We start from the raw sequence: 15,125 nt of genomic DNA on the forward strand, positions 1-15,125 counted from the left end.
GGGGTGTGCATAGTTTGTGTGCTTGTGTAAATTGTTCAAACTCTTAGTTTAAAGTTATCTGGTGTGTTGCAGATTTGCACCAGTGTAGTCTTTCAGAGGCTGTTGAGAGCAGTCGTAACTACGGCCGTGTGAAAATGGAGCGGCAGGGTTCAAATGGCTCTGAGCACTATGGGACTTAACTTCTGAGGTCATCAGTCCCCTAGAACTTAGAACTACTTAAACCTAACTAACCTAAGGACATCACACACATCCATTCCCGAGGCAGGATTCGAACCTGCCACCGCAGTAGTCGCGCGGTTCCCGACTGTAGCGCCTAGAACCGCTCAGCCACCCCGCCCGGCAAGGAGCGGCAAGGTTCTCGGCCCGAAAGCTCATACAGTCAAAACTTGTTTCTTTCTGCCGCTGAATAAATTGTAACTTTGATATTTAGAGGGTGCTTCCCGATTGTAATTTTAAAGTTATTTCTGTACAAAAATGCTTTTAGGCACTATTAAAGTAAATAAAATTCCCATCTGTTAAAAGTAATTTGGTTATGATTTCATCAGTTACTCCCTGGCCACTGCTTCCTGCTTACATAGTGTGGTTAGATGTGTTAATGTTCTTGATGAATCGCTAGTAAATAAAATAAATTCTTAAGAATATTCTTTGAAAATAAATCGCGGTTCAGTAAACATTTAGTTCCAAGAACCAGAGCGCGGATATTTTTACATTGCGAGTGTCTCTTTTGGCCTGTTACAATTTAACACGTTCAAAAACGTTTGAAGTTTTTAGTAGAAGTTAATTTTATTTGAAATTTAGTGTCCTAGTAGTTTCAAAACCCTACGATTATTTAACAGACCATCTCATGAAGGTATGGTAATAAGTCGACTGCGTTAATAATGCCACTTGATTGTCCTGTTGCTCATATATACAATAAAATAATCCTAATTTCTATTGTGCTGGATACTGAACGAATGTGGGCAAGTCGCCGATCAAGTCACATAATAGTCGTCATACGTCATTTGCATTGCCGGTATCTCGTGACGCAAATGTAACGTCAACACAGACGCAACTATCGAAGTTACAGCCTGCTTTGTAATTCTAAACATCTGAAGCAACTCGCGGTTGGCTGACACAAGGCTGCTCACAAAGTAATGGAAGACCATTCTTGCCACAAAATGGCGGTAACTGCTGCATATTGAACCTTACAGATTGGACACCTTTAACTGGAACGGAATGACTGGAATGCTGCTCTCTGGCCTGTTTAAAGACTCGTTCGACGAACTGAAGTGCACCGCCGAGGTATCCGGAGAAGTTCTTATAGCCAGTCCAACAAAAGTTGGAGGTGTAACCGTTCCTGCTGTTCTGACTAACTAGAGCGGCCGATTTCTTACGTTCGAGTTAGGAGGTCCGAAATGGTGCGGATTCTCAAAACGCGGGGGACTTTATGTGTTTTCACCATCACGAGGCATCAACGATGAATCGAAAAAATGGCCAGGAAACCAAGCTACATTTCGCCAGCTTGGGAATTTCCTATATTAAATCCTTCCCCCTCCAACCGATGATCCTCTATGTAGACAATACCTAACAATACCTCAATAATATCTGTGAATCTGGGAAAATGACTCACCAGTATTAATTGAATAATTAAGACTGACGTTAATAAATTAACCGACCGGTCTGTGTCTGATACTATTGGGAGTTCGAAACTGAGACTAGAATTAAGTAATTAACTACATTATTCTCTCTACCTTTCTCGTGAGTACTGGTCTAGACAGACGCTGTTGCCTCGCTATTTGAAGACGACAGGAAACCTACTGAAACCAGTACACTGAAACTAAGAAAAACAAAAGGTTTCTGCAGCTAACGACTGAATTTGCTTTAGTTAAAATAATACCCACCGCGGCTGCTAAACAGCAGCTATGGACAAAAATCACATATCTTATGACATCTTGTCTACAGGAGCTCAAAAATTATGGCCCGGAGACAGAATTTAAAAACAAAAAGAAATTGTGGGTCAGGGTTCGGATGTATGAGATGTGGAACAATCGGCTTTTCCTCGACTGAACGCACTTAAAACTGAAAAAATTAGACTTTATTTTCAAAGTCTTCACAAATTTTGCGATCTTAAGTGCCACACGTCTCAACGGCGTTTCACTGCGTATCTGAAGCGAGGGAGAGCAGAGTTTGTGAGCTGAGTGCTGATTTAATCCGTAGCAGATTTTCACTTGGAAATATATCCGGAGTTACTTAGTTACATTTCCGTCACATTATTTGTTCGCTTCTTTTATTGAAATGTTGTACAACGAGACAGCACACTTGATATGTGTACATGATTAGTGTTAACATTAATTAATACATTATTTCTTAGTCCTACTAGAAATAAGTTTTTTCGGACTACTGGCTTTAAAAATAATTATTCCGTTGAATAAGTGGAGTTTATGAAGTTTTCTTTCTAGCTGACAGACATTTTATGCCATTTACGAAATGATCAAAATTTTTTGTTCCTGCATATTGAACTCCTATCTGAGTCAGCGACAGCATTATTACACTTTAATAAACGTAAGTTTTCCTCTAGTGCTGTAAGTATGGACAATACGGTTTTTCTCAAATTTCTCAAATTGTAACGGGTTTTGTTAGTGAATATAAGTGTTGTGAAGCTGCAGTTAAGTTGCCTAACGGTTTGAACAAGCGCCTATTACATGACGACTGCAGGAGAACGCATATTATTCTTGAACGTTGCATTTGTACAATCAATATTTTCTTTCTAATTGATGCGTTAGCCTTGAAAAATAATCCATGTGATATTACTGAGTGGAAATATGCAAAATAAGTCGGGAAGCTGATTGGCTGGTTTCCAAGACCAGCAAATATGCGAAGCGAAAAGGTAGCTAAACTTAACTGTTTGAGAAGTTAAATAAGATATTTCTTGCAAATCAACATTTCATCAGGACACCCGTGAGTTTGAAGAATTCTAACCTTTTTAATAACTCGTGTTCATGTACAATATAATGTCATTAACAATCTCTTCTGTTACTTTCTCTGTATACCACTGGCCATTAAAATTGCTACAAAACGAAGATGACGTGCTACAGACGTTAAATTTAACCGACAGGAAGAAAATGCTGTGATATGCAAATGATTGGTTTTTCGAGCATTCGCAAAGGATTGGCGCCCCTGGCGACACCTAAAACGTGCTGACATGAGGAAAGTTTCCAACCGATTTCTCATACACAAACAGCGTTTCACCGGCGTTGCCTGGTGAAACGTTGTTGTGATGCTTCGTGTAAGAAGGAGAAATGCGTACCATCACGTTTCCGACTTTGATAAAGGTCGGATTGTAGCCTATCGCGATTGCGGTTTATCGCATCGCGACATTGCTGCTCTCGTTGGTCGAGATCCAATGACTGATAGCAGAATATGGAATCGGTGGGTTCAGGAGGGTAATACGGAACGCCATGCTGGATCCCAACCACCTCGTATCACTAGCAGTCGAGATGACAGGCATCTTATCCGCATGGCTGTAACGGATCGTGCAGCCACGTCTCGATCCCTGAGTCAACAGATGGAGGCGATTGCAAGACAACAACCATCTGCACGAACAGTTCGACGACGTTTGCAGCAGCATGGACTATCAGCTCGGAGACCATGTCTGCGGTTACCCTTGACGCTGCATCACAGACAGGAGCACCTGCGATGGTGTACTCAACGACGAACCTGGGTGCACGAATGGTAAAACATCATTTTTTCGGGTTAATCAGGTTCTGTTTATAGGATCATGATGGTCGCATCCGTGTTTGGCGACATCGCGGTGAAAGCACATTGGAAGCGTGTATTCGTCATCGCCATATTGGCGTATCACCCGCCGAGATGGTATAGGGTGCCACTGATTACACGTCTCGGTCACCTCTTGTCCGCATTGACGGTATTTTGAACAGTGGACGTTTCGTTTCAAATGTGTTACGACCCGTGGCTCTACCCTTCATTCGATCCCCGCGAAACCCTACATTTCAGCAGAATAAGGCACGACCGCATGTTGCAGGTCCTGTACGGGTCGTTCTAGATACAGAAAATGTTCGACTGCTGCCCTGGCCAGCACACTCTTCACATCTCTCACCAATTGAAAACGTCTGGTCAATGGTGGCCGAGCAACTGGATCGTCACAAGACGCCAGTCACTACTCTAACTGTGGTATCGTGTTGAAGCCGCTGTACACGCCATCCAAGCTCTGTTTCCCAGGTGTGTCAAGGCCGTTATTACGGCCAGAAGTGGTTGTTCTGGGTACTGATTTCTCAGGATCTATGCACCGAAATTGTAAGTTCTATGGTAATATATTTGTCCGATGAATACCCGATTATTATCTGCATTTCCTCTTGGTGTAGCAATTTTAATGGCCAGTATATATATATATATATATATATATATATATATATATATATATATATATATATATATATATATATTCCTGGAAATGGAAAAAAGAACACATTGACACCGGTGTGTCAGACCCACCATGCTTGCTCCGGACACTGCGAGAGGGCTGTACAAGCAATGATCACACGCACGGCACAGCGGACACACCAGGAACCGCGGTGTTGGCCGTCGAATGGCGCTAGCTGCGCAGCATTTGTGCACCGCCGCCGTCAGTGTCAGCCAGTTTGCCGTGGCATACGGAGCTCCATCGCAGTCTTTAACACTGGTAGCATGCCGCGACAGCGTGGACGTGAACCGTATGTGCAGTTGACGGACTTTGAGCGAGGGCGTATAGCGGGCATGCGGGAGGCCGGGTGGACGTACCGCCGAATTGCTCAACACGTGGGGCGTGAGGTCTCCACAGTACATCGATGTTGTCGCCAGTGGTCGGCGGAAGGTGCACGTGCCCGTCGACCTGGGACCGGACCGCAGCGACGCACGGATGCACGCCAAGGCCGTAGGATCCTACGCAGTGCCGTAGGGGACCGCACCGCCACTTCCCAGCAAATTAGGGACACTGTTGCTCCTGGGGTATCGGCGAGGACCATTCGCAACCGTCTCCATGAGGCTGGGCTACGGTCCCGCACACCGTTAGGCCGTCTTCCGCTCACGCCCCAACATCGTGCAGCCCGCCTCCAGTGGTGTCGCGACAGGCGTGAATGGAGGGACGAATGGAGACGTGTCGTCTTCAGCGATGAGAGTCGCTTCTGCCCTGGTGCCAATGATGGTCGTATGCGTGTTTGGCGCCGTGCAGGTGAGCGCCACAATCAGGACTGCATACGACCGAGGCACACAGGACCAACACCCGGCATCATGGTGTGGGGAGCGATCTCCTACACTGGCCGTACACCACTGGTGATCGTCGAGGGGACACTGAATAGTGCACGGTACATCCAAACCGTCATCGAACCCATCGTTCTACCATTCCTAGACCGGCAAGGGAACTTGCTGTTCCAACAGGACAATGCACGTCCGCATGTATCCCGTGCCACCCAACGTGCTCTAGAAGGTGTAAGTCAACTACCCTGGCCAGCAAGATCTCCGGATCTGTCCCCCATTGAGCATGTTTGGGACTGGATGAAGCGTCGTCTCACGCGGTCTGCACGTCCAGCACGAACGCTGGTCCAACTGAGGCGCCAGGTGGAAATGGCATGGCAAGCCGTTCCACAGGACTACATCCAGCATCTCTACGATCGTCTCCATGGGAGAATAGCAGCCTGCATTGCTGCGAAAGGTGGATATACACTGTACTAGTGCCGACATTGTGCATGGTCTGTTGCCTGTGTCTATGTGCCTGTGGTTCTGTCAGTGTGATCATGTGATGTATCTGACCCCAGGAATGTGTCAATAAAGTTTCCCCTTCCTGGGACAATGAATTCACGGTGTTCTTATTTCAATTTCCAGGAGTATATATATATATATATATATATATATATATATATATATATATATATATATATATTCTGCGGTCATCAGTCCCCTAGAACTTATTAAACCTAACTAACCTAAGAACATCACACACATCCATGCCCGAGGTAGGATTCAAACCTGCGACCGTCGCGGTCGCGCGGTTCCAGATTGTAACGCCTAGAACCGCTCCGCCACTCTGGCCGGCCTCAAAATGCTGACTATCGGCATTCATACAGAGAGTCGCTCTGTGGATGAAGGAAGCCCTACATCGCACTCCTCTGTAATGGGTGTACAAGCATCAATAATGCGTCGCTGCATGTCCTCTGGTGTTGTTGAAACATTTTGGTATACAGCATTCTTGACCGCTCCTCACAGGAATAGATCCATAGGCGTAAGCTCCGGAGAACGGGCACGCCAAGTAACTCGCCCTACCTCGTCCAGTCCACCTACCAGTGTATTTTTGGTCCAGAATTAGTCGTGCTGGTAAGGCGTTACGTGTAGGGCATCGATCGTGCTAACACCACATGACCGTGATCTGATTATGAGATACGGCGACCAAGAAAACAGGAAGAGTGTATGTTAAAAGTCGGACGTATTGTCTGCCATTTAGAAAGATAGATTCGATAACGGTATCTCCAGTAATTACGCAATGAACATTTACGTTTATGGACACTAATGCTCTACCTGTCGGTGCCATTATGCGTTACTGATAGACCAATAATGCACATCTCTCACACTGACAATTCCTTTGTTGGAGAATGAAGCCTCGTCGGTAAAATGAATTTTTGAGAAGAATTGAGGGTTAGTCGGAAGTTGTTGCCGAGCCCACTGACAAAATTGAATCATGTTCTTGAAGTCATATCCACGAAGTTGTTGGTGTAAATTAACATGGTAAGGATGGATTTATGGCGTTGCAGACGTTTTCGAGACACCAACTTCATGTTCAATTCGTCGTGTGCTGACTTTAGGATTCACGGCTAAACCACCAAGCACAGCGACCTCAGCAGCTTCATCTGTTTGTGTTCTCCGACGATATGGAGGTGAGGCATTTAAACATCCCGTTTTACGTAGATGAGAAATGAGACGACCAAACATGCAGCGAGAAGGCGGTGGCTTGTTAGGGAATCGTCCACTGTTCAGTAGTTTCGCTTAAAGAGAGTTTCGCCCGCCTACAGCAAATTACAGTACAGTTATGTACAATGCAATGTTCTCTAATGATACTAAATATAAAAATGAAACTTACTAAATTATTTCCAGTCAACACAGTACATCCCCAGCATTTCGACCTTATCGTCATATGTGTGCATTTGACACCCTTAAACAATAACAGTGTTACTAAGTTGCTGTGATGCAAGACTATACTATGCAGTGTACTGTAACATAAAACAACGACAAAAGATTTGCTTGCGGAGGGGGGGGGAGGAGGAGGAATGGGGAGAAGGAAGGAGTACATGAATCGGAAATCATAAACAAAACCTACACTTCACAGCACTACAGTGGGTACGTAACGTGTACACCAAGGTAGTAACCGCTCAGTTTATTCACAATCTGTGTACTCTTTATCGTTTGCACATCTACTTTTCAATGACAAAAATGGTACATTGTGATACATTTTTAAATAGCTCTTGAAGAGGGTAAGTGTATTCTTGAATAAAATGTACTTGGTTTCATCTAAAAATTTAACCTCTACCCCGAAGCTTCAGCATATGTGGGGATACATTAAAAGGTAAACAGACCAGCCAGAACATTACACCACTTGCCTAATAGTCAGCACGTCCACGTTTGGCACGGATAACAGTTGCCTCACGCCTTGGCATGGAAGCTGTCTTGGTAGGCCGCTGCAGGGAGTTGGTACCACTGCTGCACACACGAGTCACCTATTTCCCGAAAATTGGGGGAAGTGGGGCGACGGGCTCTGACGCCACGTTCACTCAGATCCCAAATGTGTTCCATCGGGTTCAAATCTAGCTAGCTGGGGACCCAGCATATCTATTAAAACCCGCCACTGTGTTCCTCGAACCACTATGTCAAGTACCTGGCCTTGTGAAAAGGCGTATTATCCTGTTGATATATATATATATATATATATATATATATATATATATATATATATATATATAGATTTCCTGGTTGAGCAAGAGGAATGGGACACTCTATATATACCTGTAAACTATGTGGAAATTGTTATCGCACCCTCCCAGAAAGGGAGTACAGGTATTATACAGAAGAGCCACATTAAAGTTGGAGAAACAAAATTTTCTCAATCTAGGCCATTGTTCTCCATAATACCATTATGTGTAGGTATTGGCGAATTAGATTTGGTTCCAACGAACAATTTTATTCCACAACTCTTTAGAAGAAGAACAAATGTGTGGCACGAATGTAATCTATTTCCTATTAAGGAAATTATTCCATTTAAATACAGTTAATTTGTTGGCTGCATGCAGAAAAAAACTGGAAACGATAGAGACCGAGGTCAAAAAAATGCACACTGGAATATTTTCGCTAGCAACTCCCATAACGGAAGAATACAGGCTGATGTTGGATAAAAGAAGAATCCATTGTAGATGTGCAAACGAGACTTACAGCCTACTTTAAAAGCAATACGTGGAAAAATCTGGATACGACTAGGGTACAGAAGATGTCATACAGGTACGAAATCTCACATGCTATGATTTCAAATACCTTATTACTGCTGACAATCACACAGTTGCTCGCTTGATAGTCTCTTTGCATGCAGTAATCGTAGTATGAAGTTACGTAATCTCCATTTTCTTAAACAAAACTGCAAATTCTTGCGGTATATCCAGGCCCGCAAGAAAACAGTCAACTATATGGAGCTGTTGCAGGATCCCAGACAGTTCCTCTACCTGAATATCCATTTTAGCATCAAACAATTCTACTTTCTGCGGTAGAGTCAGAGTACTTTTGTACTTTCCCGATATTGTTTCGAGTACGTCTTTGCAGATTTTTTTATTACTTCTCTTCCTATCACATGGTCGTTCTTGTTTAGGAGAAATGGGTTTTCGCCTTCACGCCATGCCTTTTAGTGTAGAATTTGGTGAATTTACGATGTAGATAACAATTAAATGAACCAAACATCTCCTTCTTTAACATTGTGGACCGGCCGTTCTCTAATAGTTCTAGGCAGTCCAGTTATTCATAGCTTTAACCACCATTATGTTTCCAGAATGAGATTTTCACTCTGCAGCGGAGTGTGCGCTGATGTGAAACTTCCTGGCAGATTAAAACGGTTTGCCGGACCGAGACTCGAACTCGGGACCTTTGCCTTTCGCACTTGCCCGCAAAAGGCAAAGGTCCCGAGTTCGAGTCTCGGTCCGGCACACCGTTTTAATCTGCCAGGAAGTTTCACACCATTATGTTGTCACAAAACAAATCTGTAACAGGCCTATTCACATTTAAATTCTTTTTGGTAAGGCGAGTATCAGTCTCGTTGTAGTTTTTGTTACCAATGTAAGTAGCAAAACTGTTCAGGTTCTCCAACAACACCCACTAACCAAAGTGTTCGACAGTTGGTCTCGTCTTCGTCATTAACAACTGAGGGATGTTTAACACCTTGGGGAAAGTCATGTTAACACTTCCTATTATTGTTGAAAGCTGGACATGTATAGGGGGAGTGGACATTTATTTGTAGATAGTTTCAGAATGAGTGGAAATTTGAAGTTACGAGAGGGAAGAAGTCGCATGTGACATCTGTGAAATAATCGACTTATGGCAGTGCCACTGGTAAGTATGAACTTGTGTATCTTTGGCTCAATTGTAGAGCGGAGAGCAGCCGGGTGTTGGATATGGAGTGAGTTGGCAGAACTTTTAAGTAGTGCATTCTGGAGGAGGATTTTTGATGAAGAAATTTACTGGGAATTATTAATCTGATGGAAGAACTTACAAACAAAGCATTTATAGAACAGAGAGAATAGGTTTGAATTATTGATATGTTTCTAAGGTAATAATTTTTGCTGGCGCCTACTGACAATGTTAGCGATTCTTGCAACAGAACAGTGTATCTCCCCACCTCAGGTTAGGTCATTTCAGTTTAATTCATTTCGATTTGCATAATCGTAAAAGCATTGACTTGTAACAATTCTGTAAAGAAAGTAAAGGTTTAGTTCCCCGCGAATTTGATGTTCATGTGCAGAGTGAAAATCTCATTCTGGAAACATCCCCCAGGCTGTGGCTAAGCCATGTCTCCGCAATATCCTTTCTTTCAGGAGTGCTAGTTCTGCAAGTTTCGCGGGAGAGCTTCTGTAAAGTTTGGAAGGTAGGAGACGAGGTACTGGCAGAAGTAAAGCTGTGGGTACCGGGCGTGAGTCGTGCTTCGGTAGCTCAGTTGGTAGAGCACTTGCCCGCGAAAGGCAAAGGTCCCGAGTTCGAGTCTCGGTCGGGCACACAGTTTTAATCTGCCAGGAAGTTTCATATCAGCGCACACTCCGCTGCAGAGTGAAAATCTCATTATGTGCAAAGGAGTTTAACATACAGCATAGTCATTATTATGAACGGATTGGTATTTTCTTTTCAAGTAAGAAGTCTGTAGTTTAGTTTTACTTTAGCATATTTTAGCTGACCCTATTTGTTCATGCTGTGCTGTTGCTGCTGATAATACTGTAATTTTTCAAGTGAGATTCTTTTCATATTTTGTGGGTTCTTTCGTTTCCCATCTCTCGTTTCCAATGTGGAAATTCTGAGCATTTTCTTTGTAGTTCGGATCTTTAATGGGCCGCTGAGTAGTGTGTGTTTCATGGTAATTTCAGTGTTTCCATTTTGTTGGGCAGTACACAGTTTGATTTTGGTGGCTGTTTTTGACTAACAGTTTTGATATAATTTTCTGTATAGTGAACGCGAGTTAGTATTGTCCTTACGTAAAACAGTGCACTTAGACACGCTGTTCACAACAGTAATTTCGGTTCAACGTTTTTATACCACAGGGTATTACATTAAGTTTGAGTAAAAATCAGCCAAACATTCTTATGCTCATGAACGAACAAACGATCGAGTCGGGGCAAGCTGCTTTCACTTATCTGACACTACTTCTATTTGTCCACCAGCACTTTTAAAAAACAGTCGCATAACATTTCTTCTTTTGTAACAGCACACAGCACAGCACATGTTTTATGTAATAATAACTTCATACTTCTTTGCTTGCAGCTATTTTTTGTGTAACTGTTACATGTGAAATTTTCTATGTTTCCATGTACTTAGTGTGTGACGAATATTCTTTGTTGTTGTTGTGGTCTTCAGTCCTGAAACTGGTTTGATGCAGCTCTCCATGCTACTCTATCCTGTGCAAGCTTCTTCATCTCCCAGTACCTACTGCAACCTACATCCTTCTGAATCTGCTTAGTGTATTGATCTCTTGGTCTCCCTCTACGATTTTTACCCTCCACGCTGCCCTCCAATGCTAAATTTGTGATCCCTTGATGCCTCAAAACATGTCCTACCAACCGATCCCTTCTTCTAGTCATGTTGTGCCACAACCTTCTCTTCTCCCCAATCTTATTCAATACCTCCTCATTAGTTACGTGACCTACCCACCTTACCTTCAGCATTCTTCTGTAGCACCACATTTCGAAAGCTTCTATTCTCTTCTTGTCCAAATTGGTTATCGTCCATGTCTCACTTCCATACATGGCTACACTCCATACAAATACTTTCAGAAATGACTTCCTGACACTCAAATCTATACTCGATGTTAACAAATTTCTCTTCTTCAGAAACGCTTTCCTTGCCATTGCCAGTCTACATTTTATATCCTCTCTACTTCGACCATCATCAGTTATTTTGCTCCCCAAATAGCAAAACTCCTTTACTACTTTAAGTGTCTCATTCCCTAATCTAATACCCTCAACATCACCCGACTTAATTCGACTACATTCCATTATCCTCGTTTTGCTTTTGTTGATGTTCATCTTATATCCTCCCTTCAAGAAACCATCCATTCGGTTCAACTGCTCTTCCAAGTCCTTTGCTGTCTCTGACAGAATTACAATGTCATCGGCGAACCTCAAAGTTTTTATTTATTCTCCATGGATTTTAATACCTACTCCGAATTTTTCTTTTGTTTCCTTTACTGCTTGCTCAATATACAGATTGAATAACATCGGGGAGAGGCTACAACCCTGTCTTACTCCCTTCCCAACCACTGCTTGCCTTTCATGTCCCTCGACTCTTATAACTGCCATCTGGTTTCTGTACAAATTGTAAATAGCCTTTCGCTCCCTGTATTTTACCCCTGCCACCTTTAGAATTTGAAAGAGATTATTCCAGTCAACATTGTCAAAAGCTTTCTCTAAGTCTACAAATGCTAGAAATGTAGGTTCGCCTTTCCTTAATCTTTCTTCTAAGATAAGTCGTAAGGTCAGTATTGCCCGACGTGTTCCAGTATTTCTACGGAATCCAAACTGATCTTCCCCGAGGTCGGCTTCTACTAGTTTTTCCATTCGTCTGTAAAGAATTCGTGTTAGTATTTTGCAGCTGTGGCTTATTAAACTGATTGTCCGGTAATTCTCACATCTGTCAACACCTGCTTTCTTTGGGATTGGAATTATTATATTCTTCTTGAAGTCTGAGGGTATTTCGCCTGTCTCATACATCTTGCTCACCAGATGGTAGAGTTTTGTCAGGACTGGCTCTCCCAAGGCCGTCAGTAGTTCCAATGGAATGTTGTCTACTCCGGGGGCCTTGTTTCGAATCAGGTCTTTCAGAGCTCTGTCAAACTCTTCACGCAGTATCGTATCTCCCATTTCATCTTCATCTACATCCTCTTCCATTTCCATAATATTGTCCTCAAGTACATCGCCCTTTTATAGACCCTCTATATACTCCTTCCATCTTTCTGCCTTCCCTTCTTTGCTTAGAACTGGGTTGCCATCTGAGCTCTTGATATTCATACAAGTGGTTCTCTTCTCTCCAAAGGTCTCTTTAATTTTCCTGTAGGCAGTATCTATCTTACTCCTAGTGAGACAAGCCTCTACATCCTTACATTTGTCCTCTAGCCATCCCTGCTTAGCCATTTTGCACTTCCTGTCGATCTCATTTTTGAGACGTTTGTATTCCTTTTTGCCTGCTTAATTTACTGCATTTTTTTATTTTCTCCTCTCATCAATTAAATTCAATATTTCTTCTGTTACCCAAGGACTTCTACTAGCCCTCGTCTTTTTACCTACTCGATCCTCTGCTGCCTTCACTACTTCATCCCTCAAAGCTACCCATTCTTCTTCTACTGTATTTCTTTCCCCCATTCCTGTCAATTGTTCCCTTATGCTCTCCCTGAAACTCTGTACAACCTTTGGTTCTTTCAGTTTATCCAGGTCCCATCTCCTTAAATTCCCACCTTTTTGTAGTTTCTTCAGTTTTAATCTACAGGTCATAACCAATAGATGGTGGTCAGAGTCCACATCTGCCCCTGGAAATGTCTTACAATTTAAAACCTGGTTCCTAAATCTCTGTCTTACCATTATATAATCTATCTGATACCTTTTAGTATCTCCAGGGTTCTTCCATGTATACAACCTTCTATCATGATTCTTAAACCAAGTGTTAGCTATGATTAAGTTGTGCTCTGTGCAAAATTCTACCAGGCGGCTTCCTCTTTCATTTCTTAGCCCCAATCCATATTCACCTACTACGTTTCCTTCTCTCCCTTTTCCTACACTCGAATTCCAGTCACCCATGACTATTAAATTTTCGTCTCCCTTCACTATCTGAATAATTTCTTTTATTTCATCATACATTTCTTCAATTTCTTCGTCATCTGCAGAGCTAGTTGGCATATAAAGTTGTACTACTGTAGTAGGTGTGGGCTTCGTATCTATCTTGGCCACAATAATGCGTTCACTAAGCTGTTTGTAGTAGCTTACCCGTGTTCCTATTTTCCTATTCATTATTAAACCTACTCCTGCATTACCCCTATTTGACTTTGTGTTTATAACCCTGTGGTCACCTGACCAGAAGTCTTGTTCCTCCTGCCACCGAACTTCACTAATTCCCACTATATCTAACTTTAACCTATCCATTTCCCTTTTCAAATTTTCTAACCTACCTGCCCGATTAAGGGATCTGACATTCCACGCTCCGATCCGTAGAACGCCAGTTTTCTTTCTCCTGATAACGACATCCTCTTGAGTAGTCCCCGCCCGGAGATCCGAATGAGGGACTATTTTACCTCCGGAATATTTTACCCAAGAGGACGCCATCATCATTTAATCATACAGTAAAGCTGCATGCCCTCGGGAAAAATTACGGCCGTAGTTTCCCCTTGCTTTCAGCCGTTCGCAGTACCAGCACAGCAAGGCCGTTTTGGTTATTGTTACAAGGCCAGATCAGTCAATCATCCAGACTGTTGCCCTTGCAACTACTGAAAAGTCTGCTGCCCCTCTTCAGGAACCACACGTTTGTCTGGCCTCTCAACAGATACCCCTCCGTTGTGGTTGTACCTATGGTACGGCTATCTGTATCGCTGAGGCACGCAAGCCTCCCCACCAACGGCAAGGTCCATGGTTCATGGGTAAGTTACCACAAATTAGACTCTTTGAATCAGCACATGTTGAATAGCCTTTGTCAATGAACACTTGTGCTTTGGCATTCACACAAGTAGCAACAGTTTGCAACAACAATGGAAATTGCAGACTGTTTCCATCGAAGAACTGAAAAGTGGTAGCTTTTATTCCTCACTCTCTATCATGTGCAAATACCCTTGGTTAAAGAGTAAGCAGTTTCATAGCACTTTACTGAATGAGTTCAAATGACATTATGTTAAAGAGGATCTTGTAAAAGGTGCAGAAACAAGATGTCATTTAATAGTTATTTCCAAGGTATTGGTAGGTGATTAAAAGCTATGAAGCACCAAGCATTCTTGCTTTTCACTGCATGAAAAGTTTGGTGGTCATCCGTAAGTGATGAGTTGGAAAACAAATTGATAGAGAGCTGACGGAGGAAATGGTCATATTTGTGTGTTATAAAGGCTAAAACTCCAACGCAAAATTTGCTAGCCAAGTTGCTTTTCATTGATTACACTTATTGTTACACTTTGAAAAATCATTAGAGAATCCAGTACTCCGAGACCCACAGTGTTAAGAGTGTATCCCAGATTGCCAAATTTCAGGCATTACCTGTCAGCACGGGCAACGTTGTGGCCCACGGCCTTCACTTAACGACCGAGGGTAGTGGCATTTGCGCGATGTTGTCAGTGCAAGCAGACAAGCAACACTGTGTGAAATAACGGCAGAAATCAATGTAGGACGTACAAC

This window comes from Schistocerca nitens, chromosome 8, assembly GCF_023898315.1.
Source record: "Schistocerca nitens isolate TAMUIC-IGC-003100 chromosome 8, iqSchNite1.1, whole genome shotgun sequence".
In the NCBI taxonomy this organism is placed as follows: Eukaryota; Metazoa; Arthropoda; class Insecta; order Orthoptera; family Acrididae; genus Schistocerca; species Schistocerca nitens.